This window comes from Callospermophilus lateralis, chromosome 2 (genome assembly GCF_048772815.1).
Source record: "Callospermophilus lateralis isolate mCalLat2 chromosome 2, mCalLat2.hap1, whole genome shotgun sequence".
Classification (NCBI taxonomy): Eukaryota; Metazoa; Chordata; class Mammalia; order Rodentia; family Sciuridae; genus Callospermophilus; species Callospermophilus lateralis.
Genome location: NC_135306.1, coordinates 157,512,237 through 157,539,752, shown reverse-complemented (window position 1 = coordinate 157,539,752; position 27,516 = coordinate 157,512,237). Strand labels below are relative to the sequence as shown.

General features: G+C 37.9%; 4 pseudogenes; 2 read left to right on the top strand and 2 right to left on the bottom strand.

The window, feature by feature from the left end:
* Positions 1-8,788: 8,788 nt before the first annotated feature.
* Positions 8,789-9,580, bottom strand: LOC143641117 (cilia- and flagella-associated protein 97 pseudogene; annotated as a pseudogene).
* A 19-nt stretch (positions 9,581-9,599) lies between these two features.
* Positions 9,600-10,141, bottom strand: LOC143641114 (cilia- and flagella-associated protein 97 pseudogene; annotated as a pseudogene).
* Positions 10,142-14,451: 4,310 nt separating this feature from the next.
* Positions 14,452-15,402, top strand: LOC143389406 (olfactory receptor 10A3-like; annotated as a pseudogene).
* A 10,107-nt stretch (positions 15,403-25,509) lies between these two features.
* LOC143389394 (olfactory receptor 10A3-like) lies at positions 25,510-26,490 on the top strand (annotated as a pseudogene).
* Positions 26,491-27,516: the final 1,026 nt, after the last annotated feature.

Genomic DNA, 27,516 nt, shown 5'->3' with positions numbered 1-27,516 from the left:
AGTTCCGGTTATCCCTAGTTTTTCTAGAGTTTTGAACATAAAGGGATGCTGTACTTTGTCGAATGCTTTTTCTGCATCTATCGAGATGATCATATGGTTCTTATTTTTAAGTCTATTGATGTGGTGAATAATATTTATTGATTTCCGTATATTGAACCAGCCTTGCATCCCATGGATGAATCCTACTTGGTCATGGTGCACAATTTTTTAAATATGTTTTTGAATCCGATTCGCCAGAATTTTATTGAGAATTTTTGCATCTAGGTTCATTAGAGATATTGGTCTGTAGTTTTCTTTCTTTGAAGTGTCTTTGTCTGGTTTAGGAATCAGGGTGATGTTGGCCTCGTAGAATGAATTTGGAAGTTCTCCCTCTTTTTCTATTTCCTGAAATAGCTTGAAAAGTATTGGTATTAGTTCCTCTTTAAAGGTTTTGTAAAACTCTGCTGTATACCCATCCGGTCCTGGGCTTTTCTTAGTTGGTAGTCTTTTGATGGTTTCTTCTATTTCCTCAATCGATATTGGTCTGTTTAGGTTGTCTATATCCTCCTGCCTCAATCTGGGCAGGTCATATGACTTAAGAAATTTATCGATACCTTCACTATCTTCTATTTTATTGGAGTATAAGGATTCAAAATAGTTTCTGATTATCTTCTGTATTTCTGAAGTGTCTGTTGTGATATTGCCTTTTTCATCCCGTATGCTAGTAATTTGATTTCTCTCTCTTCTTCTCTTCATTAGCATGGCTAAGGGTCTGTCGATTTTATTTATTTTTTCAAAGAACCAACTTTTAGTTTTGTCAATCTTTTCAATTGTTTCTTTTGATTCGATTTCATTAATTTCAGCTCTGATTTTAATTATTTCTTGCCTTCTACTTCTTTTGCTGTTGTTTTGCTCTTCTTTTTCTAGGATTTTGAGATGAAGTATGAGATCATTTATTTGTTGGTTTTTTCTTTTTTTAAGGAATGAACTCCAAGCAATGAATTTTCCTCTTAGAACTGCTTTCAATGTGTCCCATAGATTCCGATATGTTGTGTCTGTGTTTTCATTTATCTCTAAGAATTTTTTAATTTCCTCCTTGATGTCTTCTATAACCCATTGATCATTTAGTAACCTATTGTTTATTCTCCAAGTGATGCATGATTTTTTCTTCCTTCTTTTATCGTTGATTTTCAGTTTCATTCCATTATGATCAGATAAGATGCATGGTATTATCTCTACTCCTTTATATTGTCTAAGAGTTACCCTGTGACATAATATATGATCTATTTTTGAGAAGGATCCATGTGCTGCTGAGAAAAAAGTGTAACTGCTTGATGTTGGGTGGTATATTCTATATATATCAATTAAGTCTAGGTTATTAATTGTGTTATTGAGTTCTATAGTTTCCTTATTCAACTTTTGTTTGGAAGATCTGTCCAGTAGTGAGAGAGGTGTGTTGAAGTCTCCCATGATTATTGTATGGTGGTCTATTAGACTCTTAAACTTGAGAAGAGTTTGCTTGATGAACATAGCTGCACCATTGTTTGGGGCATATATATTTATGATTGTTATGTCTTGTTGGTGTATGGTTCCCTTGAGCACTATGTAGTGTCCCTCTTTATCCCTTTTGAATAACTTTGGCTTGAAATCTATTTTATTTGATATGAGTATGGACACTCCTGCTTGTTTCCGAAGTCCATATGAGTGATATGATTTTTCCCAACCTTTCACCTTCAGTCTATGTATGTCTTTTCCTATCAAATGCGTCTCCTGTAGGCAGCATATTGTTGCGTCTTGTTTTGTGATCCATTCTACTAGCCTGTGTCTCTTGATTGGTGAGTTTAAGCCATTAACATTTAGGGTTATTATTGAGATATGGGTTGTTCTTCCAGCCATATTTGTTTATTTATGTTACTAAACATGGTTTGTTTTCCTTTTTGATTATTTTTCCCCCCTTTACTGTCCTACCTCCCACTGTTGGTTTTCATTGTTATTTTCCATTTCCTCTTCCTGTAATGTTTTGCCGAGGATGTTTTGAAGACATGGTTTTCTAGCTGCAAATTCTTTTAACTTTTGTTTATCGTGGAAGGTTTTAATTTCATCTTCCATCCTGAAGCTTAATTTCGCTGGATACACGTTTCTTGGTTCGAACCCATTTTCTTTCAGTGTTTGAAATATGTTATTCCAGGATCTTCTAGCTTTCAGAGTCTGTGTTGAAAGATCAGCTGTTATCCTGATTGGTTTACCCCTAAATGTAATCTGCTTCCTTTCTCTTGTAGCTTTTAAAATTCTCTCCTTATTCTGTATGTTGGGCATCTTCATTATAATGTGTCTAGGTGTGGATCTCTTATGATTTTGCACATTCGGCGTCCTGTAGGCTTCTAGGATTTGGGATTCTGTCTCATTCTTCAAGTCTGGGAAGTTTTCTCATATTATTTCATTGAATAGGTTGCTCATTCCTTTGGTTTGGACCTTTATACCTTCCTGTATCCCAATGACTCTGAAGTTTGGTCTCTTTATATTATCCCATATTTCTTGGATGTTCTGCTCATGGTTTCTTAACAGTCTTGCTGAGCTGTCTATGTTCTTTTCAAGTTGAAATACTTTGTCTTCATTGTCTGATGTTCTATCTTCTAAGTGTTCTACTCTGCTGGTAGTATTCTCAATTGAGTTTTTAAGTTGGTTTATTGCTTCCTGCATTTCTAGGATTTCTGTTTGTTTGTATTTTATTACCTCTATCTCCCTGTATAATTGATCTTTTGCTTCTTGCATTTGTTTATGTAATACATTGTCGAAGTGGTCGAAGTGATCTTTCATTGTCTGATTTTGCTGTCTAATGTCTTCCTTGAGACTCCAGATCATCTGCAGCATGTATATCCTGAATTCTTTATCTGACATTCCATCTGCTGCAGCTGTTACCTCTTCTAAAGTTGAGTTGATCTGCATTGCTTGTGGTCCTTTCTTTCCTTGTCTTTTCATATTGCTCGTGTTTCTTTCTGCTTGGTGCAACTGTTATGTTTTTGAAATTTTCCCCCTATATATTTATATTGCTCTTGTATAGTTGAAAAGTCTCCCTTGCAGGGGCGGGCAGTGGCTCTGCTCCTCCTCCAATTGGGGTTGTCTGTCTACCACGCTGGTGGGCCGCTGGGACTGTTCTGCCGGTCGGTTGCAGGTCTGCCTACCTTGGAGGCACGGGCAGCGTCTTTGCTCTGCCCCTCCTCCAATTGGTGTGACGTGTCTACCAAGTCCGCGAACCCCTGGGCCTGTTCTGCCAGTCAGTCGCAGATCTGCCTACCTTTCAGGGGCGAGCAGCGGCTCTGCTCCTCCTCCAATTGGGGTTGTCTATCTACCACGCTGGCGGGCCGCTGGGACTGTTCTGCCGGTCGGTCGCAGGTCTGCCTACCTTGGAGGCGCGGGCAGCGGCTCTGCTCTGCCCCTCCTCCAATTGGTGTGACGTGTCTACCATGTCCGCGAACCCCTGGGCCTGTTCTGCCGGTCAGTCGCAGATCTGCCTACCTTGCAGGCGCGAGCGGCGGCTCTGCTCTGCCCCTACTCCAATTGGGGTGTTGTGACTACCATGCCTGCGGGTCACTGGGCCTGTTCCGGGCGTGGACGGCGGCTCTGCTCTGCCCCTACTTCAGTCAGGGTGACATGTCTGCCATACCGGCAGGCCGCTGGGCCTGATCCGCCGGTTGGTCACAGGCCTGCCTACCTTGCGGGTGCGGGTGGCGGTTCTGCTCTGCCCCTACTCCAATTGGGGTGTCGTGACTACCACGCCGGCAGGTCGCTGGGCCTGTTCTGGGCGCGGGCTGTGGCTCTGCTCTGCTCCTACTCCAAATGGGGTGATGTGACTGCCACGCCAGCGGGCTGCTGGGCCTAATCCGGGCTTGGGAAGCGGCTCTGCTCTGTCCCTCCCCCAAGTGGTGTGATGTGTCTACCACGCCGGCAGGCTGCTGAGCCTGTTCCGCCAGTCCGTCACAGGCCTGCCTACCTTGCGGGCGCGGGTGGAAGATCTGCTCTGCCCCTACTCCAATTGGGGTGTCGTGACTAGCACGCCGGCAGGTCGCTGGACCTGTTCCAGGCACGGGCAGTGGCTCTGTTTGGCCCCCACTCTAGCTGGGGAGACGCTACACCACGCTGGCGGGTCACTGGGCCTGTTCCGGCTCTGCTCCGCCCCTCTGGCCTCCACAGTATTCAGTAGGACCCAGACCGAGAAGCAGTTTCTGTGGGTTCTTTATCCCTGGACCAGAGCAGTTCCGGGAGCCAGAATTCGGCCTCTCCGGGCTTGGTGCATGCTCCGACAGGAGCAGGATCCAAGAAGCAGTTTCCGCGGGTTATTTAGCACAAAGTCTGAGAATTTTTGTCTGTGAGACGCAGACAATTGTCAGCCTGAAATTACCTGTTCTATAGCTGAAAGAGCTGCGATCAGTTGAAAACAAGGATGGTGACGTCAGCTCTCCAAGATGGTGGCCGCTGGCTACCTCCGTGGTCTGACCGGTGTGGAGAACCGAACTGGACCGTTTCTTTCCCCCGTCTCAAACCCAGAATTCAGCTCCGAGCACAGCAAATGCACAGCTGGCAGGAGCCCGCAGAATCAGCAGCGCTGTATCTCTGCGCTGCCAGCCTGTCGTTTCCCAGTGCGTGCCGCAGACTCTAGCCGCGGGGAGATCTGCCGAACAAGCAGCGTGACCCTCCGAACGGACAGATCGCTCACGTTTCAGCCCCCGAAGCTGATCCTCGTGTGATGAAAATCCTTCCACTAGGTTTTGGAGCACCCCAATTTTGCTGGAAATTCCTAACAAGATAGCTTTTAGCCGATCTAACTCGTCATTTTCCCTCACAGTGACATGGTACACGGAGTTGATGCACTCCCTTCGCAGCCATCTTCCTCCTTGTTTGTATTCTTGATAGCTGCCATTCTGACTGGAGTGAGATGAAATCTTCGACTAGTTTTGATTTGCATTTCTCTAATTGCTAGAGATACTGAACATTTTTTTTCATACATTTGTTAACTGATTGTATATCATTTTCTGAGAAGTGTCTGTTCAGGTCCTTTGCCAATTTATTGATTGGGTTTTTTTGTTTTTGGTTTTTGTTGAGTTTGTTATATATCCTAGATATTAGTGCTTTATCTGATGTGTATGCGATAAAAATTTACTCCCATTCTGTTCACTCTCTATTCACTTCATTGTTTGTTTCTTTTTCTGAGAAGAAGGCTTTTAGTTTGAATGCATCCCATTTATTGATTCTGGATTTGAATTTTTGCACTATAGGAGTCTTATTAAGGAAGTCGGGGCCTAATCCAACATGATGGAGATTTGGGCCTACTTTTACTTCTAATAGGCACAGTGTCACTGGTTTAATTCCTAGGTCCTTGATCCACTTTGAGTTGAGTTCTGTGCATGGTTAGAGAGAGGGGCTTTATTTCATTTTGTTGCATGTGGATTCCAATTTTCCTAGCGCTGTCTGTTGAAGAAGCTATCTTTTATCCAATGTATGTGTTTGGCACCTTTGTCTAATATGAGATAACTGTGATTATGTGGGTTTGTCTCTGTGTCCTCTACTCTATACCATTGGTCTACAGGTCTGTTTTGGTGACAATACCATGCTGTTTTTGTTACTATTGCTCTGTAGTATAGTTTAAGCTCTGATATAGTGATGCCACCTGCTTCACTCTTCTTGCTAAGGATTACTTTAGCTGTATTGGGTCTCTTATTTTTCCAGATGAATTTCATGACTGCTTTTTCTATTTCTATGAGGAATACCATTGAGATTTTGATTGGAATTGCATTAAATATATATAGTGCTTTTGATAGTATGGTCATTTTAACAATGTTAATTCTGTCTATCCAAGAACAAGGGAGATCTCTCCATTTTCTAAGGTCTTCTTTGATTTCTTTCCTCAGTAATCTGTGGTTTTCATTTTAGAGGTCTTTCACATCTTTAATTAAGTTGATTCCCAAGTATTTTATTTTTCTGAGGCTATTATAAATGTGGTGGTTTTCCTAGTTTCTCTTTCTGATGATTTGTCACAGTTGTACATAAATGCCTTTGATTTATATGTGTTGATTTTATATCCTACTACTTTGCTGAATTCATTTACAATTTCTAGATGTTTTATGGTGGATTTTTTTTGTGTCTTCCAGGTATAGAATCATATCATTCTTTTCCTATCTGTATCCTTTTAATTTATTTCAGTTTTCTAATTGCTCTGGACAATGTTTCAAGAACTATGTTAAGTAGAAGTGTTGAAAGAGTCCATCCCTGTCTTGTTCCAGTTTTTAGAGGGAATGCTTTCAATTTTTCTCCATTTAGAATGATGTTGACCTGGACCTTAGCATAGATAGCTTTTATGATGTTAAGATGTGTTCCTGTTTTCCCTAATTTTTTCTAGTGTTTTGAACATGAAGGGGTGCTGTATTTTGTTGAAGGCTTTCCCTGTATCTATTGAGATAATCATCTGATTTAAAGAATCATATGATTCTTATCTTTAAGTCTATTAATAAGTCTATTTATTGATTTTCATATGTTGAACCAACCTTGCATCCCTGGGATAAATCCCATTCGATTGTGGTGTACTATTTTTTGATATGTTTTTGTATTCTATCTGCCAGAATTTTATTGAGAATTTTTGCATCTATGATTATTAGAGATATTGATCTGAAGTTTTCTTTCTCTGATGTGTCTTTGCCTGGTTTTGGAATCAGGGTGATATTGGCCTCATAGAATGAGTTTGGAAGTGCTCCCTATTTTCACAAAATAATTTGAAGAGTATTGGTATTAGTTCTTCTTTTAAGGTCTTGTAGAACTCAGCTGTGTATTCATCAGTCCTGGACTTTTCTTGGTTGGTAGGCTTCTGATGGCGTCTTCTATTTCATTGCTTGAAATTGATCTGTTTAAATTGTGTATACCATCCTGATTCAATTTGGGCAAATTATATGACTCTAGAAATTTGTTGATGCCTTCAATATTTTCTATTTTATTGGAGTACAAGTTTTCAAAACAATTTCTTCTGTATTTCTGTAGTGTCTGTTTGGGTTGAAAAATCTGCTGAGATATGAAATGGTCTTCCCCAATATGTAATCTGATTCCTCTCTTTTGTGGCCTAAAGAGTCTATACTTATCTGTATGCTAGGAATTTTCATTATAATGTGCCTTAGTGTAGATCTGTTGTAATTTTGTAGTTTTGGTGTTCTATAAGCCTCTTGTACTTGATTTTCCAATTCATTGTTCATGTTTTGAAAATTTTCTGATATTAATCATTGAAGAGATTGTGCATTCCTTTGGTTTGATACTTTGTGCCTTCCTCTCTCCCAATAACTCTTCGATTTGGTCTTTTGATGTTATACCATAATTCTTGGATGTTCTGATCATGGTTTCTTACCATCTTCACTGTGTGGTCAACTTTATTTTCCAGATTGTATACTTTGTCTTCATGATCTGATGTTCTATCTTCCAAGTGATCTAGTGTGTTGGTGATGCTTTCTATTGAGTTTTTTATTTGGTCTATTGTTTTCTTCATTTGAAGGATTTCTGATTTTTTTTTTCAAAATCTCTATTTCTCTCTTAAAGAAATATAACAGTATCATTTAACACACTGTTCTGACATACCTTATAACCTGTTTTATTGACTCTTCAAACTGGTGTTGCTATTTAACTGATCAAAACCAAAACAAAACATAAAAATAAACAAAAAACCCCTTGTGTTTGTTCATGATACAACTGATTTGGTCTGCATTCAAATTAGTCTCAAGGAAGTAGACTGTAAATCTAAAGCCCACCACCCTTGTCAAAATCATTAATACTACCTTACCTGAATGTATGAGAACACAAAAGGCAAACTTTTTCATTGAACTCTCTAATATTCCCAATATGAGAGAATTTGGAATGGCTAATATAATTTTTAAGATCTAACAGTGCATTTACACAGAAGTTCTGGGTACTTCTGGTGAAATTATAAGGATTGTCCCAGTACAAGCTTCTCTCAATCTGATCTGCACATCAAATCTAAATCAGTTAGTTCCATCCATAAAAACAAATTTCAGGATGTCTCATAACAAAGTGTAACTCTCATAAATCAGGTTGTGACTCACCATACAAGTTCTAAAGCAAATAGAAAACAAAATCAAATAAGAGGTAAGCTCATGGTTTAAAGCTTGTAAGAAAAGAAAATAACATAAAATGAGAACTGCATGGTGAATAGCTTGGGTCCAGCATGCAATGATACTGTCATTACTGTTTTATCAACAGGACAACTGAATCAATTTCTATGCTGAGAAAATAAACATGCATTACTACCATTTTTCTAATGAATCCACACACATTTTATATAAAATCACTCATAGTATACATTGTTTTTTCATTAAATTGTCTTTTTGACAACAATTTTGCATTGAATCAAAACAATAAATTAACTCACTGTTATATAGTTTAAATTGCTGGAAAAAAGTATTTTAGATATTAACATAGTTAAATATAGTAATATACAAAAATATGTCAATAAAAATTGTATGAATATGGAGGGAAGGGGAAAGGGTATGGGAGCAGGAAAGATGGTGAAATGGGATGAACATCATTGCCCTATATACATGTATGACTGCACATAGAGTGCCACGCTACATCATGTACAGCCAGAGAAATGAAAAGTTGTGCTGCAAATGTGTACAATGAATCAAAATGCACTCTGCTATCATATATAACAAATTAAAGTAAATGAATAAATTTAAATAAGAAAAAGAAAAAAATTAGATGAATGATGTTTAAAGTAATAATGTTTTATAACTAAGCAGTGCAGACTTTGGGGGTTAAGTCATAGCAATAGGCCACTGGGTGTGTCCAAAACTAATTGCTCAGTCTTACAACTGAGACCACTATTAGCACTGGATGTCCTGGAAACTTCTCTTAATAGGCTGCATTGGCCAAGTGCATATTCTTTGTCTTCTGGAGGATGGTGAACTCAGGAGGAGATGATCCCATATTGCAATGGTAGTCCATTAGCTGTTCGAGTATTTCATACCCATTGCTGGCTTCATAGTTTCAAGTTTTTTCAATAAAGCCACATTTCCTCTTTCAAATTTTTGTTGCTCCTTCTGGTATTGAGAGCACTATAACATAACTTAGAGGGATGATCAATGGGGATTGTACTTTTGCTTTCTGATTTTTCAGCCTGCATTGACAGTTCTTTCAAAAGTCTCTGATTTTCCTGATCAATCTGTCTCACCTCTTCTCTTGTGAAAGAGTAGTTTTTCTTAGATACTACTGAGGGTTGATCACAATGAAGTTTTTGTGGTCCCTTTTTATTTATTTGCAGAAAAGATTTTAAAAGATGATTCAGGTTCATTGTGACATGTAAGACATTGTGGTCTAAATCACAATTGAACACTGATGACTTTGGGACAACAGCAGGCCCATGTTTTTCTTTCACTTTCTTGGCTGCTTTCAAATACCTTGAATCATTTTTTAAAACCTCAACATCTTCATCTGCCTCTTGACTCCCATTTTCTTGCCTTTGAACTTTGACTTTTTGGTCATTTGGTGTATTCAACTCAAAAGATGGAACAGGGCTGATATCTGGAGTTGATAAAGAATTTATCAGAGACATCATCTGAACAGTCTGGACTTCAAGAGGAGAAAGGCAAAGACAAAGAAAAAGAGGGAGAGGAACTAACCTTGAAATTCTTTTTACTCATGTTTGTATTTGGAGTTATTAGATGGTTTAGCTGACTTGGACCTCTTATGATGTTTGTGTCCATCATCACTATTTTCCTGTTCATCTGTATAGTAATTCTCCTCACCTTCTTTTACAGTTTTTGGAATTCTATTTGGCATGGGCAAGTGTGTTTTAGTTCCTATTGCAGCATCACATAATGTGTTTTTTGGATTCTGAAGAAATGGTTTCCATAATACTATTCTCTACAAGGTGTTCATCTGGAGAAATTTTTGCTTTTTTTTTCTTTTTCCTTGTCAGTAAGATAATATTCTCTCTTTTTTTGTATTCCAAATTTCAAATTTCTCTTTTCTATATCCTTATTTATTCTCTCTTCAGGGTTATCACTTTACTTGTCAAAAGTAATTTACTTTCATATTTCTTTAGTTTTTCAAAGTCACTGTCAAAGCAAGAATGGTCTATGTCACCTTGTGATGTATCTCTAAAGCAATCCATAATGGTAAAATAGCTCCCAAGTGCTTATGGCTGCCTGTCTCTTGGGAGGAAAACTGAGCCCCAATGGCAGGGAAGGTGGCAGGCATGCTGCGGTGTGGAAAGACTAGTTTTTATTATTTCTTTTTATTCTTTTTCAGTTTGATTGCAAGGAATTCTATTTCTATTAATAAGATTTTGAAATTTATTGAGATTTTCTTTTGGAAAAAAGAAGTCAGATTTTGTAAAGTTTCCATTTATATTTTGTGATGAAATGTACTCTGAAGGATATAAAATGTGTTCTTTTTATCCCATGTTTAGTCTCATTATCATTTATTAAATAATATAATAGTAGTTTAATCTTCCCATATATATTCCTTTGCTATGTATTTACTTTCTTAGACTTGGAGTATACTGGGGTATGGTCTCTATATTTGTACTACTATGTATCAATGATATAATAGCTTTGAAATAGAGATAAATATGAATATTATGACTTTTTATTATCTCAACATGTGTCTGAAATTTTATTCACATACTTTTCAAGGAAATGTAAACTACAGGCAAAAACATGATGATTGTTTGTCTACATGACTATGACTGCACACAAAGTGTGTACACCTGTGATACAGTCAATGGCATCTGGACATATAACATGGTGGTCCATCAGGGGGCCCTGTAGGATTGTATGGGGTGTGAATAAGGAAAGCACACTACACCCAGCGGGCACTTCTCCTGGAGAATGACTATAGTGAATGACTTGGGAAGGGTCCTTGGATTGGATTCTGTAAATGAAAACCATTCTCTTAGGTTAGTGTTATGTTTCTCACTGGACACAGATTAAAGAGAATGTATCTCTAAGCGTTATTGGTAGCCTTATTGCTCCAAGGAGGAGAGAACAGTCTTGAGAGGTATGCTTCTCCTAGAAATCAGAGAGGAGAAATACAAAAGGAGAACATTGGTCCAGGCACGTTGTCTGTAGGTTCATCCAGCCCTGTATTCTTCTGAAACACAGCATGTGGTTTTCTTCAATGCCCTAGCCACTTTATACCAAGCCCAGAGTCCCTGGTCCTCATGTATACATTGAGAGAATAATAACAATGTTTTCCCTTTACATAGAAAGTAAAGAAGGCAGAGATGTTCAGTGATGTGCTCCAAGTCCTATCAACCAGTCCAGATCTTTTTACTCTAGTCAAGAAGCTCTATGCATGAAATCAACTGTAATGATGCCTTCTCTCAAAAATATCAGTGGCTCTCTATTTCTTCTGGAAAATATGCAAGTTCAGGGCTCAGGAGCATCCAGACTTAAATCTCAGAGGCTTCAATCTTCTTGCTTTACTTAATTCCCACCATTGCCCAAACTGTGCATTCTGTCCAGTTGAATTCTTCATCTGCCACCTGCCTTTGCTCACAACTCCCCTGACTCCTCCCTTCTTTCCCTGTTTACAACATTCATTCATGCTCTGATTTCACAAAAATCTACTGGGAGATGTCACATTGGATTTGAGCCTCTGTGTACAAGGCCTTTAGTCCTCATGGACACATTGAGAACTGGCATTCCATGTTTTTCATTTTCCTTCTCAGTAAGATAATATTTTCATGTGTGTTCTCTTGAGCGTTCTTCCCTGAGGGACCAGGTTCATGTCTCTGTGGCTCTCATACAAAATATGAGAAGTTCTGTGGGAAGCATTCAAAGTTCTCTCCAGAGGGATTCTCTGGGCCACATGATTCTATGTCATAGGAGGTTAAAAATCAGTGCACTCAATCACTAAATTGCATTTACAAGCAGGTGTATTTTAATAAGTGGTGAGAGTGCTGATAAGGTAGCATGTAAACATCACAGTCAATGCCCATAGGTAAGATAGTGTGGCTTCTGCTTGTGTGACTGTTAGTGGTTTTTTTCATTGAGTGTTCTCAGTAAGAGCTGGTGATGCTGTTGAAGACATGCCTCAGTGCTCAGGGATCAGTAGGCATGACTGAAATATTTGAATCAGATGTTTTAGTTTGATGTTTTGTCAGTTTCCTTTTTATTTTGTTCAGAAAAAGTACATCTCATATTTGCAATCATGAAGAATTTGGATATAATAATGAGCAAATGAAAAGAGGGAGCAGCATTTGTGGTCAATTGTGACTGTATCATAGTTTTGTTTTGTTCTTGAAGTATAGGTTTTGTTTCTAATTGACACATGGTAATTGCACATGTTCATGATATATTCTGTGCCATTCTAATGTATGCACACAATCTTAATGATCAGATAAATGCAATTGTCATTTCTATAACCTCAGATGTTTATCATTTCTTTGTGTGGAACACTTAAAATCCTCTTCAACAAGTTTTTGATTTGTGCAGTTAGCTGTTGTCAACTCTAGTTATCATACTGGGTTTTTAAACATAATTTTATTCAAAACATGCTTTTAATCAGCATTATAAATGTTTTCTATTTTAAAATAATACTCCAAATTTGTAAATTTTAAAACCTATCCAGTTTCTAACATGTGGAACTCAGTACACATTTAATTTATTTATTATTATAGCCATTTGAATTGAGTTTTGATTATTTTGTCCTACACAGTATATTTTTTAATTTTAAGAGAGTTTTTGCTATTGAAAAAACATATAATTATCATGGCTTATATAGGCTTTGGATAATATGTCTCTGGTCCAACTCAGGAATGAAGCAATTTGCCTTCTGCTGTCGCTCATGCCCTACAGAGCTGCACTGAAGACACCATATACCGTCAGCTCACTGGGATTCTCTGTCCTGCTGGCTTCCTCATCTCCCTGCTGAATATCCCCTGGTTTTCAGAACATCACAGAAGACACAGTGGGCTCCATCTAGTCCCATTGCCATCAGGGACCTCTGACTTGAGCAAGTGTGTCCTGCCCGGTGCCTTTTTTCCTCCCACTTACCAGCCCTTCCACCCACAGCATCCAGTGACTGTGGTTGTCCTCTCCAGCTCCCCATCCACATGTAATCTTTCTCTTATTTAAATTGTCTAAAGCCCTTGTTATTACTTGCTATTTGTTTTCCAATTGTGCTCTGTACTGGCTTCGCTTTTAGACACTATTTTTTAGAGTTTAATTTTCCTAATATATTCCATTTATTTCTTTAAAGTTATTATTTTAACATGTGTAATGAGCTGGGGATTGTTGGGGGCATTGTGTAGATACTAAAATGCAAACAAAAGCTTTGCTTCAGGGATTATACTGTTGTGGGAATGATATTTGTATAAATGTGTATATAATGTCAATTGATAAAAATGGAAAAATACATGGCAATATGTGAGGGTTGTAGAGCTAGAGAGTTTGGGGGCTTAATGGGGTACTATTTTATGTAGCTTAGTGGTGAAGATCATAGTTATTTTAGGTAGTGTGCTTAGGTTTCTATTGAGATTTGGTCTATACTGAATTGCTTATATTGCAGAGTTTAGAAAATGGTAGGTCCATCAGAGCTTGTTGAATAATTAATGAGTCCATGAGGTGCTTGATGAGACTGGAGAAGGAAAGAGAGAGAAAGAGTGGGAAAGAGTGGAAACTTTGAAATTGTAGCCTCAGAATGACCAAAAAGTGGGCTTGTCCTTAAATCATAATGGTCACAAGGATGAGTCTTGGATCTTTGGGGCTAAAAATTTCACATCCCAGTAAATCCCAATAGATTTGGCCAGACATTAATAAGAAGTTAATAAGCCCAAAACCAATTTACATGGTCTAGAGGTGTTACCTGAGACAGGTGCATTTAAAATACAACCCTCCCTGAGTATTCCTGTGGAATATTGTCAAACATCAATGTCACACAAAGTTCTATTTGTCTTGATGCAATGAATATTTAAGTAGATTTACATAAAATTCACTCTTATGAATTACTGTAAAAAAATTTGGATTAGCTTTTTCCTATTTGTCTACTTTATCACATTTTATTTTCTGTAGTCTTCATTGTTATATTTACAACAATTGAATAAAGAGAAGGATATCTGTGGTAATATGGGATTAGAACTTGTGTTAGAAAATATTTATATACTTTAAAGGTATGTTTACCTAAAAAGTACATAGCATACAAGTTGTGATAGAAACTTCATAGCATTTTGAATTTTAAGAGCAGATTTTTAAGAATTGTTCACTTTTACTTTATATTTGACAGATTGAGTAATATTGTTAATCTTAGTATTTTGCCATTCTCCAAGTGTTCCAACGTAAGGTTTTTGGAACATGGGTTCCTCTTTTCATCCTCTGCCAGAATTTCCATGCTGAATGCAGGCTGCTACTCCTAGCCTCTGGACTGTGACTTTATTCTTTGATCATGTCTACAGAAACAATATAGGGCTTTTGTACTGCAATGAAAACACAAAATCAAAGCTCTGTGGTTGAATTCATCCTCTTGGGCTTCTCTGATTCTCCTAAACTCCAAGAGCAGATCTTTGGTGTTTTCTTGGTAATTTATTTGGTTACCCTGATGGGAAATGCCATCATCATAGCTGCCATCTTGCTGGACCAGACCCTCCACATCCCCATGTACCTGTTCCTGCAGAATTTATCTGTGGTGGAAGTGAGTTTCAGTGCGGCCATCATGCCTGAAATGCTAGTGATCTTGACCACGGACCAAACTACAATTTCTTTTGTGGGTTGTTTTGCACAGATGTATTTCATTCTTCTTTTTGGGGGGGACTGAGTGTTTTCTCCTGGGGGCAATGGCTTATGACTGTTTTACTGCCATCTGCCATCCTCTGACCTACCCCATGATTATGAACAAAAGGGTGTTTGTGAAATTAGTAATGTTCTCATGGATCTCAGGGATCATGGTGGCTACTGTGCAGACCACATGGGTATTCAGTTTTCCCTTTTGTGACTCCAATGAAATTAATCATATATCTTGTGAAACCCCAGCAGTGCTGGAACTGGTATGTGCAGATACCTTCTTGTTTGAAATCTATGCCTTCACAGGCACCATTTTGATTGTTTTGGTTCCTTTCTTGTTGATACTCTTGTCTTACCTTGGAATTCTCTTTGCCATCCTGAAGATACCATCAACAACTGGAGGCAAAAGGCCTTTTCCCCCTGTGCCTCTCATGTCACATCAGTCACCCTCTTCTATGGCACACCCAGTATGACTTATTTACAGCCCAAATCCAGCTACTCACCAGTAACAAAGAAAGTGTTGTCATTGGTTTACACATTGCTCACACCCCTGCTGAATCCACTAATCTACAGCCTGCGAAACAATGAGATGAAATGGGCTTTGGTGAAATTATGGTGGAGAGCGGTGGTTTTACACAGTTTTTCTTGTTGAGAAGCCATGTGAGATTTGCTCATTCCTCAAGAAAACTCTATTTGAACTTAATAAATGATGAAAACAGATTCCATTTCTTGATATTAATGTTTACAGTGTTGAATTCCTTGAGTTTGAAATGTATCAGGAGATTCTTCCCTTTTAATATATGGTGTTGTCATTGTTTTTAAGGGATACTAAGTTTCCTTACCACATGATACAACAGTCTAGTCATGCATTTCCCTATTATTAGCATCCAGGTCATTATCAGACTAATGTGATTAAGATGATGCTTCAATAAATATCTAGTTCAATAGGTTTCTATGTATCAATGCTTTTATTTTGATGTGGTCATTTCCTCAAAGTCATTCTGTTAGAATGAATGTTATTTACACTTTGTGTGTGTGTGTGTGTGTGTGTGTGTGTGTGTTGGTTGAAATCTTATAGAAGGCCTTGCATATGCTAAGCATGTGCTCAATCACTGTGCCACATGCCCTGCACTTTTTAATATATTTTAATTGCTATTGTAGAGTTACTTCCTTGTATTCTTGTAACCAGTTCAAACTGACCTGAAGGCTCACTGAGATTCAGTAACAGCTGTAGCCTCAAGAGACCAATCAATAGTGTGTGTGATTTTTTTTCTGGATAGAAAATCTTTTCAATGAATCAGAAAATGAATTACTATTTTGAAGCTCAAATGAACTCACTTCTCACAGTGGGATATACCAAAATTATATTTCTCTTGGTGTTTTTTACATATATTTACAAAATGATGCATATATTTTCTGGATACTCATGTGGCAATATTAAGTATTGTTTTCACTTATGATCATTATTTCGGAGTACTTTGAATTTTCCTTCATAGGTCAAATTGCCCTCAAATTTATCTGTGAACAATAAATGATTTTTTACAATTTATTTTGGGAAAATAATATGATTAATGAATTATTACTATTTTCTATGGCCCTTACATCATATGACTTATGGTGTGAACTTTTCAGGGGTAATATTTTCACAGGTGTAAAATGTGGAAGTTTCATTCTTTGATGTTTTTCTATTCTCAGAGAATAGTAAGGTACCTGTTTACCTGTATCACATGTGTTTTCACACACACCATACTATTCTCTAAGATTATTCTTTTACCCTGAAGTAGTGTTTCTTAATTCCTGCTCCAGGAATGGTAATAAAGGTGTAAAAGATTATTCCATTGTTAAAAGACTGTTTTTAAGTTTATCAGTACTTCTGCCAAAGGTGAAAATTGGAGGTATAAAATGAATTGGATTTGCAGTAAAATAATTTTATCTGAAGATACACACAAGTTTGAATCACATTTGAATGCTATCCAATGTTCTTTTCATGAGGGCATTTGATTGACATTAGCAAATTCTTTCATTGTATTTTTGTGACCTAAAGTTTCCTCATTGTTTATATATAGAGAGTGATCAAATACTGCCTTTGAGGAAATAAAATATTCAAATGCCCAAATCTGAGTACAATGCACAACTTAAAAATACATGATTTTATTTTAATCTTTATTCTTTTTTTCATTTTTTTCACTCTATACTGAATTAATATGTTTATATTATGAGTGAATCAATACTTTGAGGAAAATACAGCTAACAGGAAGATCTCTTTCAGTCAGGAGATAATTTCTTCCTTTCTGATGGTTAAAAAAAACTCCATTGTGTATATATACCCCATTTTCTTTATCTGTTATCTATTGATAGACACCTAGCCTGGTTCTAAATTTTGCTATTGTGAATTGTGCTGTTATAAACATGGGAAGGCATGTATCTAAAATATGCTGTCTGTAATTCTTTTGGATAGATACCAAGAAGTGGTATAGCTGGATATTACAGTAGTTACCTGTTTAGTTTTTGGAGGAACCTCCATACTGATTTCCATAGTGCCTGTACTAATTTACTTTTCCCACCAACAGTGGATAACAGTTCCTTTTCCTCACATCTTTGCAAACATTGTTATTTCTGTTGAGATGGAATCTCAGCATAGCTTTGATTTGCATTTCCCTTATGTGTAAAGATATTGAACACTTTTCATACAATTGCCATTTATTCTTCTCTGGAGGAGTGTCTGTTAGGTTCATTTGCCCACTTACTGAATTGGTTACTTGTTTGAATGGTGTTGAGTCTCTTGAGTTCTTTGCATAGTCTGGATATTAATCCTTTGTCAGGAGAGTTGGCAAAGATTTTTTCCTCCCATTCTGAAGGTTTCTTTTCCTGCTGTTGTTTCCTTTGTTGTGTAACTTTTTAGTTTGGTGTCATTCCTTTTCTTGCATCGTGGCATTACTTCCTGAGCTCTAGGAGTCCTTGTTGCCTGCACCTATAGGTTAGAGTCTCTCCTATGCCCTCTTCTAGCAGTTGCGTGACTTCTGGTCTTATTCCTAGGTCATTGATCCAATTTGAATTGATTTATGTAGGGTGAGAAAGAGGGATCCAGATTGAACCTTTTACATGTGGATATTGTTTTTCAAGCACCATTTTTTATAAAGGCTTATCATTTCTTCAACATAGGTTTTCGGCAATTGTGTCAAGAATCAGATGAGTTTTTTAAAAAAGGAATACAATGAGTGAAGCTATATGGGCTTACTTGTCTCTTCTTCTATATAAATTTGACAGAAGGACTTATTTTATGTTTCTACTCTTAATACCAACCATTAACTAATTTAACATTAACTTGAATTTTCCTCCAATTCTGAAGGTTAGTTAACTAACCTTCATTAACTTGAATCTCATGCCAGTTATTGAGATGTGTTCTTGAAATCACTTTCTGCTGGTTTTGAAGTTGACATACACAAGAAAGTGAACTTTAAAATGTAAATCTGTAATAACTCTCCATTTAAAGATTTTCATTGGTGTTTAGTGTCCACTCATACACTTGCTTATGTTTTCTGATGACAATTCTGCTTTGAATTGAGTCACCTCTGTCTGGCCTGGAGCTGTCAAGTCATGCCTTTTTAGCTATCTGGTATGTTTGTTTTTGCTGTTTCAGCTGGATAATTCTTGCTGTTTCTTCAGATCTCCTTAAAATGTCATCTGCTGAAGGTGGTATTCCATGATCTGCTCTCAACTACCTATTTCCTGTTATCTCTGAAACCTGGACCTTACTCCATACCCTTTTATCTTAATTTTATTATATGAAGCAGAATACACTTTTCTTTTCCCTAAATATACCTTGTATGGTTGCTGGGATAATAAACAGAGGTAGTTTCCATGTGATAGAAGGTGGGGAAGGTGAAGGCCCCATTAGCCGAGCAGGATAAAGTGCAGGTGTAAGCCTGAATTTACTATTAGTATATAGTTAGTATTTATGGCACAAAAACCTGCTTTTTAAAAAAAAATTCATTCTGATTGCAGACCACTTTCCTCACATCTAGAGTTTTACCTGTCCCCACCCATCCTTAACAGTGGGAAATGGAGGAGAACAGTAGAAGAAAGAAACAGCACGTAAGTTTTGATGTGGAATTTGTAGTCCTATATTTATAAGTGCCTTTTTAAATAGCATGTACAGTTTGTAGATCAAAACACTCCCTCTGGTCCTTGTAGGACACTTATATCTTGAGTCTTTCTCAAGCATTTAAATGTGATCTGTGTAATGCTGGAAGTTTCATTTGATAAGTAGACAGTGAAGTCACTGATAACAGTGACTAAAAGAATCTGTCCACCACTGGGTCCCACCTGCCTAACACAGTGCCTGAGAGAGAGTTTGTACGTATCAAATACTTTCTCCATGAATAAGAAGAGAGCAGACTGAGTCAAGATGTTAGCTTCATATGCTGGACCGGTAGTCAGTGATGGGTATGATCCAATTGCAGTGGTATCAACCTAAGAGAGGAGGCTGACGCCTAAAGGTCAGTTTTCCGATGAAGGGTAAGAACCATATGTTGAATTGGACAACCTACCAGGCATGGTCCTTAAGCCACATTAACCTCACTCCCCCACTGGCACCAAGGCCAAATTTGGGGGCCAACAGAGGTGAGGCAAAGAACCTCACCCCCCCACTGGTGCATAGACCTATCCACAAGTATGGCTGTATGCTGGACCGGTAGTCAGTGACGGGTATGATCCAGTTGCAGTGGTATCAACCTAAGACAGGAGGCTGACGCCTAAAGGTCAGTTTTCCAATGACGGGTAAGAACCATATGTTGAACTGGACAACCTACCAGGCACGGTCCTTAAGCCACATTACTTGTTGTTTAATTAATCAGAAGGGGGGAGATGCTGGGAGCCATCAGCCAAATAGGTATGACAATTTCCTTGCCAGCATACCCCCATGTTTCTTTAGTGGAAGGACTCATGGAAATAGGACATTTTGCAGCTACATTGTATGTAAGGTGACCTTGCTCAAGGACCAGGGCAGATCGTGTTTAGGGTGTTCCCGGTAATAGGAGATTAGGGTGTTCCCCGTTTAGAATAGGGCGTATCCTGCTGCCTGAGTTCCTCTTGAGTTCTTAGGGTCAGACAGTATTTTTGGGAGACAGAAGCCCAGTGGAGTGGTGGATTTCTGCAGAGAACGTGGATATCCCCAGAACGTGTTTGTAGAAGGCCGGTGTGAGATTGGGAATGAAGAATTGCTGTTTGAATCTACAAGCTGTGTGGAGGCTCATGATTTGTGCCCAGCCAGAGACTGCAGCAGATCAGGGTCTGGCATAGTCACAGAAATAATCAAGGAGAACCGGTAACAGAGCAGTCCTCAGGAGGAAGCCCTTCCAGTGCTTCACAGCTGAGGGCTAGTGGGTGGCAGGGTTTGTTTCCTCAGCTGCCTTCCCGAGTGTCCCTGTGTTGATTCAGCCCTCTGGACATGGGAGTCTCCATAAAAAGGTCTGACAGTCACATGCAAAGATACAGGGTATCTCTTGGGACACTGGTGTGGCCAAGTAAAGCAGATATTCCATTTCTTGTGACATGAAATATGATGTGTTTATCATGGAGTTTCCATATCTCAGAGTTAAGAGCAAGTTCTGGGTATTAGAGATCCTCTGATGTTTGATCCTCCTGTAATATACTCACCAAGTAATTTTTTCAAACTTCTTGAACTCCTCTTGGGAGGAACTTGTATTCCTGAGGTAGCCCAGTTCACCTTTCCATGATGGGTGATGTGGCAGCTTGAGATGGAGGGGCAGCTTGAGAATTCTCTTAGAGTTGGAAGTTGGGTTGTTGTTCACAGTTTCTAGATGACTCCTCAATTTACAAGCAATCACACATGTGAGTTCAGAAGAGCATCAACTTTTGTGTAAAAAAAAGATACATATATATTTCTTTCTCTGTTTCTTGATTTGTTGTTCCAGCTTTCATAACTTGATAGCTTTTGTTAATGATACACTTGTACATCCCAATTTGGCTTGTATGATTGTTTGGGCTGTTGCAATTTGCATTTTGGTGGTAGCTGTGTGTGTGTTTATTGATTACTGTACATCACTTACTCTTCAAAGAAGATGCTATGGGGTTAAATTCGGAGGAAAATTGCATTGCCCCATAAGTGGTTTATTGGAAAAATGGGGATCATGTGTTTTTCAGCACTTAATATCTTGGCTGCATTTTATTGTGCATCACAATTGTGAGGAAAAAGAAAACATTGAACCGTTAAGACTATAACAATCATGTCTAGTGGGAAATTAGTGAAGAAAATTCTGATTAACTCTCAACATAATCTTGGTTTAATTCATATGGAATCTTCAATATTCAGATTATCATGACTACTTTAAACATGATATGAATAAAATTAATTGTGTGATATTATTTAAGATTAGGTATACATATTCTGCTTCATTAAGGGATGTGTGGAATATTTGTGTCTGTTATTTGGGGATAGATCATTCATGCTTCTAGTCATGAACTATCTTCACTGTTCTTTGGGTTTATGATGGTTAAACTAGATCAAATTTATTTTTGTTGAGTCTTTATTACATAATAAAATTGATATAAACATTCAAATTATGCACTGGTGTTATTTGCATTCATACAGAATTGAATAATTTTGTGTTTAAAAAATTACAAAGTGAAATGAGATCACATTAATTCTAGCATGGTTCTAAGTATGTGTATGGTTGTAGTCCTATACTGCCTACTCAATAGTCTGTGATGTATTTTTGAAGAGATAGTGAAGTGAAGGGGTTTTGGTAAATGGTGACCCTGTAGTTTGGGCCAAGGGATAACCTTCTTCTCTGCTGCTATGACCACTTTGTTCTTATGGGCAGCATGCCAGCAAGGGAGTAGCTGCTGAGAGAGGCTGGTTAAAATCAATAACTGAGTCTCTACTACATGGTTGAATGTTAACCTGGGATGCCAGGACCTTCACACTCTATATCCACTCAGTATGTTTTAACCCTTGGCCTTGTGGCTGGCAAATTTCCTGTCTTTTCTTGTAGGACCAAGTCAATAAACTCTCCATTATCTTGTGGCATTACCAACCTCCTCATCCACACCCTCGTATTCAGTTCCATGACTTCCCCCTGTCCTTTTTGGTACAGGCTGACCAGATCATGCAGGTCTTTATGGGTGTAGTTCCTTTGTTCTTTAGTCCCCCTCAGTGTTTCCCTAGCTGTGCAAAGCTGTGATGGAGCCCTTTTTATAGGCCTGGCATAAAGAAGATAAGATGAATGCAGTACCCTTCTATTTTCTGCATACCTGATGACACAACTATGCTATTGTCTTCCTGCTCTTAACTGTAAGAGGTTGGTTACTGTTGCAATGTCAGAATGGTCAGAGATGTCTTAGCAAACAAAATATTTGTGGGCATCCAATCAACATTTTCATACCATGCATCAAGGCCTTAGATTTTTTTCCAGCTCTAGCTTCATGCTTGATTAAAAAGTCAATTTTCTCTGAAAATACTGATTAGAGAACTCTGCAATTGATATCATGTCCCCTTCACTGTTCACTTTACGCTGAGCCAAGAGTCCCTGATTCTCATATATACCCTGTGGGATTAATAATAATGCTTTTCTTTTACATAGAAAGTAATAGAAGCAGAGAAGTTCAGTGGTGTGCTCCAAGTCTAGATCTTTTGACTCTAAGTTAAGAAGCTCTATGTATGAAATAAACTGTAATGACACTTTTTCTCAAAAATGTCAGTGACTCTGTATTTCTTCTGGAAAATATGAAAGTTCAGGGCTCAGGAGCATCCAGACTTAAATCTCAGAGGCTTCAATCCTGTTGCCTTTACTTAATTCCCACCATTGCCCAAATTGTGCATTCTGTCCAGCTGAATCTTCACCTGCCACCTACATTTGCTCACACCTCCCCCAACTCCTCCCTTCTTTCCCTGTTTACAACATTCATTCACCCTCTGATTTCACAAAACTCCTACTAGGAGATGTCACATTGGTGTTGAGTCTCATGTGTACAAGGCCTTCAATCCCTGTGGACACATGGAGGACTGGCACTCCATGTGTGTTCTCTTGAGCTTTCTTCCTTGAGGGACCAGGTTCAAGTCTCTGTAGCTCTCCTACAAAATATGAGAAGGTCTGTGGGAAGCATTCCAAGTTCTCTCTGGAGGGATTCTCTGGGGCGCATGATTCTATGTCATGGGAGGTAAAAAAATCAGTGCACTCAATCACTAAATTGCACTTATTAACAGGTGCCTTTTGACCAGTGGTGAGAGTGAAGATAAAGTAGCATGCAAGTGACAGAGTCAGAGTCAATAGCTAAGACAGTGCAGCTTCTGCTCATGTGTCTGTTAGTGGTTTTTTAACTGAGAGTTCTCAATGAAGGCTGGTGATATTTCTGTCTCAGTGTTCAGGAATGAGTGGGCATGGCTGAAATATTTGAAGGCGACTTTCTGGTTTGATGCTTCAGTTACTTTTTTGTTTGTTTCAAAAGAAAAGTGCAGCTCATAACAACAGTCATAAAAACTTTGTATAAAGTAATGAGCAAATGAAAAGAGGGAGCAGCATTTGTGGTCAATTGTGACCACATCACAGTTTTGTTGCTGCTCTTTATTAGTTATGTTTTGTTTGTAGTCGACACATAGAAATTCCACATATTCATGATATACACTGTGTAATACCAATACATCCACACAATCTTTATTCATCTGCTAAACTTAATAGGCATTTCTATAACCTCAGAGGTTTATGTTTTTTTGTGTGGTAACAGTTAAAATTCTTTCTAGTAAGTATATTGAATTGTGCAATTAGGTTTTGTTACCCATATTTTACTATGTTATTAAATATAATTTTATTCCAAACATAATTTAGATCAGTTTACAAATTTTTCCTTTGTTTTAAAATACTACTCTAAATTTTTACATTTTAGAACCCATCCAATCCTAATATTTGCAACTGAGTACACATTTTGCTTATGATGATGATTATTATTAGTATTTGTATTTTGCCATTAGAAATGAGTTTTGATTATTTGGTCCTACACAGTGTATTTTACTAATTTTAAGAGAGTTTTTGCTGTTAAAAGACAAATAACTGTCATGGTTTATACAGACTTTTGATAATATGACTATGGTCCAACTCAGGAATAAAGCAATTTGCCTTCTGCTGTCGCTCATGCCCTATAGAGCTGCACTGAAGACACCATATACCGTCAGCTCGCTGGGATACTCTGTCCTGCTGGCTTCCTCATCTTCCTGCTGAATATCCCCTAGTTTTCAGAACATCATAGAAGACACAGTGGGCTCCATTCTAGTCCCATTGCCATCAGGGACCTTTGACTTGAACGTGTCCTGCCCTGTGTCTTTTTCCCACCCACTGCCCCTTCCACCCACAGCATCCTGTGACTGTGGTTGTCCTCTCCAGTTCCCCATCCACATGTAATCGTTCCCTCATTTAAATTGTCTAAAGCCCTTGTTATTACTTGCTATTTGTTTTCCAATTGTGTTCTGTACTGGCTTCACTTTGCTTTTGAGAATATTCTTTAGAGTCTAATTTTCCTAATATATTCCATTTATTTCTTTAAAATTATTGATTTAACGTGAGTAATGAGCTGGGGATTGTTGGAGGCATTGTGTAGATACTAAAATGCAAACCAAATCTTTGCCTCAGGGATTATACTGTTGTAGGGATGATATTTGTATAAATGTATATGTAATGTCAATTGATAAAAATGAAAAATACACAGCAATATGTAAGGGGTAGAGTAGAGAGTTGGGGGAATAATGGGTTCTATTTTATGTAGCTTACTCATGAGGGTCAAGGTTATTTTAGGTAGTGTGCTTAGGTTTCTGTTGAGATTGTGTCTGCACCAAATTCCTTATATTTCAGAGTCTAGAAAATGGTAGATCCATCAGAGCTTGTTGAATAATTAATGAATCCATGGTGCTTGATGAGGAGACTGGGAAAGGAAAGAGAAGAAAGAGTGGGAGAGAGTGGAAACTTTGAAATTGCAGCTCCAGAATGACCAAAAAGTGGGCTTGTCCTTACATCATCATGGTCACAAGGATGAGTCTTGGATCTCTGGGGCTAAAAATTTTATATCCCAATAAATTCCAACAGAATTAGCCAGACATTAATAAGAAGTTAATAAGCCCCAAACCAATTCACATAGTCTAGAGGTGTTACCTGAGACAGGTGCATTTAAAATACAACCCTCTCTGAGTATCCTGTGGAACGTTGTCACCCTTCAATGTCACACAAAGTTCTAGTATTCTTGAATATAAAGAATATTTAAGTAAATTTACATAAAATTCACTATTCCTGAATTATTATCAAAAGTTGGCATTAGCTTTTTCCATTTATCTGCTTTATTTTCTGTAGTCTTCATTGTTATATTTACAAATATTGAGGAAATGAGAGACGTGTGGTAATATGAGATTAGAACCAGTGTTAGAAAATACGTATATTTCTTTAGGGTATGTTTACTTTAAAACTGCATAGTGTACAACTAACAATAGAATCTTGATAGAATTTTGCATTTTTAAGATCAAATATCTAAGAATTTTTTATTTTTACTTTTATGTTTGATAAGATTTACTAATATTATTAATCTTTGTATTTTCCCATTCATCAAATGTTTCAATGTAAGTTTTGGAAGATGGGTTCCTCTTTTCATCCTATGCCAGAATTTCCATGGTGAATGCAGATTGCTTCTCTCAGTTATTGGACCATGACTTTATTCTTTGATTATGTCTGCAGAAACAATATAGGGCTCCAGTACTGCAATGAAAAGACAAAATCAAAGCTCTGTGGTTGAATTCATCCTCTTGGGCTTCTCCAAGACAAGATCTTTGGGGTTTTCCTGGTTATTTATCTGGTGACCCTGATGGGAAATGCCACCATCATAGGCGCCATCTTGCTGGAGCAGACTCTTCATATCCCCATGTACCTGTTCCTGCAGAATTGATCTGTAGTCGAAGTGAGTTTCAGTGCAACCATCATGCCTGAAATGTTGGTGGTCCTGTCCTTTGAGAGAACTACAATTTCTTATGTGGGCTGTTTGCACAGATGTATTTCATTCTTCTTTTTGGTGGAACCGAGTGTTTTCTCCTCGGGGCAGTGGCTTATGACTGATTTGCTGCCATCTGCTATCCTCTGACCTTCTGACCTACCCCATTATTATGAATAAGAGGGTGTTTTTGAAATTAGTCATGTTCTCATGGGTCTCTGGGATCATGGTGGCTACTCTGCAGACCACATGAGTATTTACTTTTCCCTTTTGTGGTCCCAATGAAATCAATCATCTGTTCTGTGAGACTCCCCCAGTGCTGGAACTTGTATGTGCAGATACCTCCTTGTTTGAAATCTATGCCTTCACAGGCACCATTTTGATTATATTGCTTCCTTTCTTGTTGATACTCTTGTCTTACCTTCGAATTCTCTTTGCCATCCTGAAGATGCCATCAACAACTGGGAGGCAGAAGGCCTTTTCCACCTGTGCCTCTCATATCACGTCAGTCACCCTCCTCTATGGCACAGCCAGTGTGACTTATTTACAACCCAAATCTAGCTACTCACCAGCTACCAAGAAACTGATATCATTGGCTTATCCCCTTATCTACAGCCTGGGAAACAATGAGATGAAAAGGGCTTTGGTGAAATTATGTCAGAGAGCGGTGGTTTTACACACAGTCATACTTGTTCAGAAGCTGTATGATATTTGCTCATTACTAAAGAGAACTACGTTTGAATTTTGTAAATGTTGATAACCTTACATTTTTTTTGTAATAGTTCACATTGTTGAACTCCTTGAGTTTAAAAAATGTATCAGGAGATTCTTCTCTTTTACTACTGTGGTGTTGTTATTTGTTTTTCATAGATAAAGTTTCCATAGCACTTGATACAACAGTCTGTCTTGTCCTTCTCTATTATAGGCATTTAAGTTATTATCAGAGTATTGTGATTAAGATGATACTTCAATAAATATCTAATTCTATAGGTTTCTATGTATTGATGCTTTTATTTTGATGTGATCAATTCCGCAATGTCATTCTGATAGAACGAATGGTACACATACACGTGTACATGTGTGTGTGTGTGTGTGTGTGTGTGTGTGTGTGTGTGTGTTGGTTGAGATCCATCCCAAGGCCTTGCATATGCTAAGCATGGACTCAATCATTGTGCTCTACACCCTGCCCTTGTTTATATATTTTAATTGCTATTTTAGAGTTACTTCCCTGAATGTCGGTAGCCAGTTCAGACTGACCTGAAGGCTCACTGCGATTCACTAACAGTTATAGCCTTAAGAGTCCAACAAATAGTGTATGTGATTTATATTTCTTTAAAGATTTTTTTTTAAAGAGTTGGTAAGAAAATGAAGTATGTATTCAGGCTCAAATGGGTTCTACTTCATTATCTCTACCACACAGGAATAATCTAAAACTGTATATATATATTTGATGAATCTTTATTTTATTTATATGTGGTGCTGAGAATCATACCTAGTGCCGCATGTCTGCCAGGCAAGTGCTCTACCACTGAGTTAAAACCCTAGCCCCTCTCTTGGTATTTTTTACATATATCTTTTACATAGACTTGTGCAATGATGCATACATTTTCTGGATTCTCATGTGGCAATATTAAGTATTATTTTTACTCATAACCACTATTTTAGATTCTCTTTTGAATTTTTCTTTGTAGGTCAAAGTGTCCTCAAAGTGTTTATAAACAAGACATGATTTTTAAATTTTTTTATTGTGGGAACACAATATTATTAGTGAATTATGTCTAAT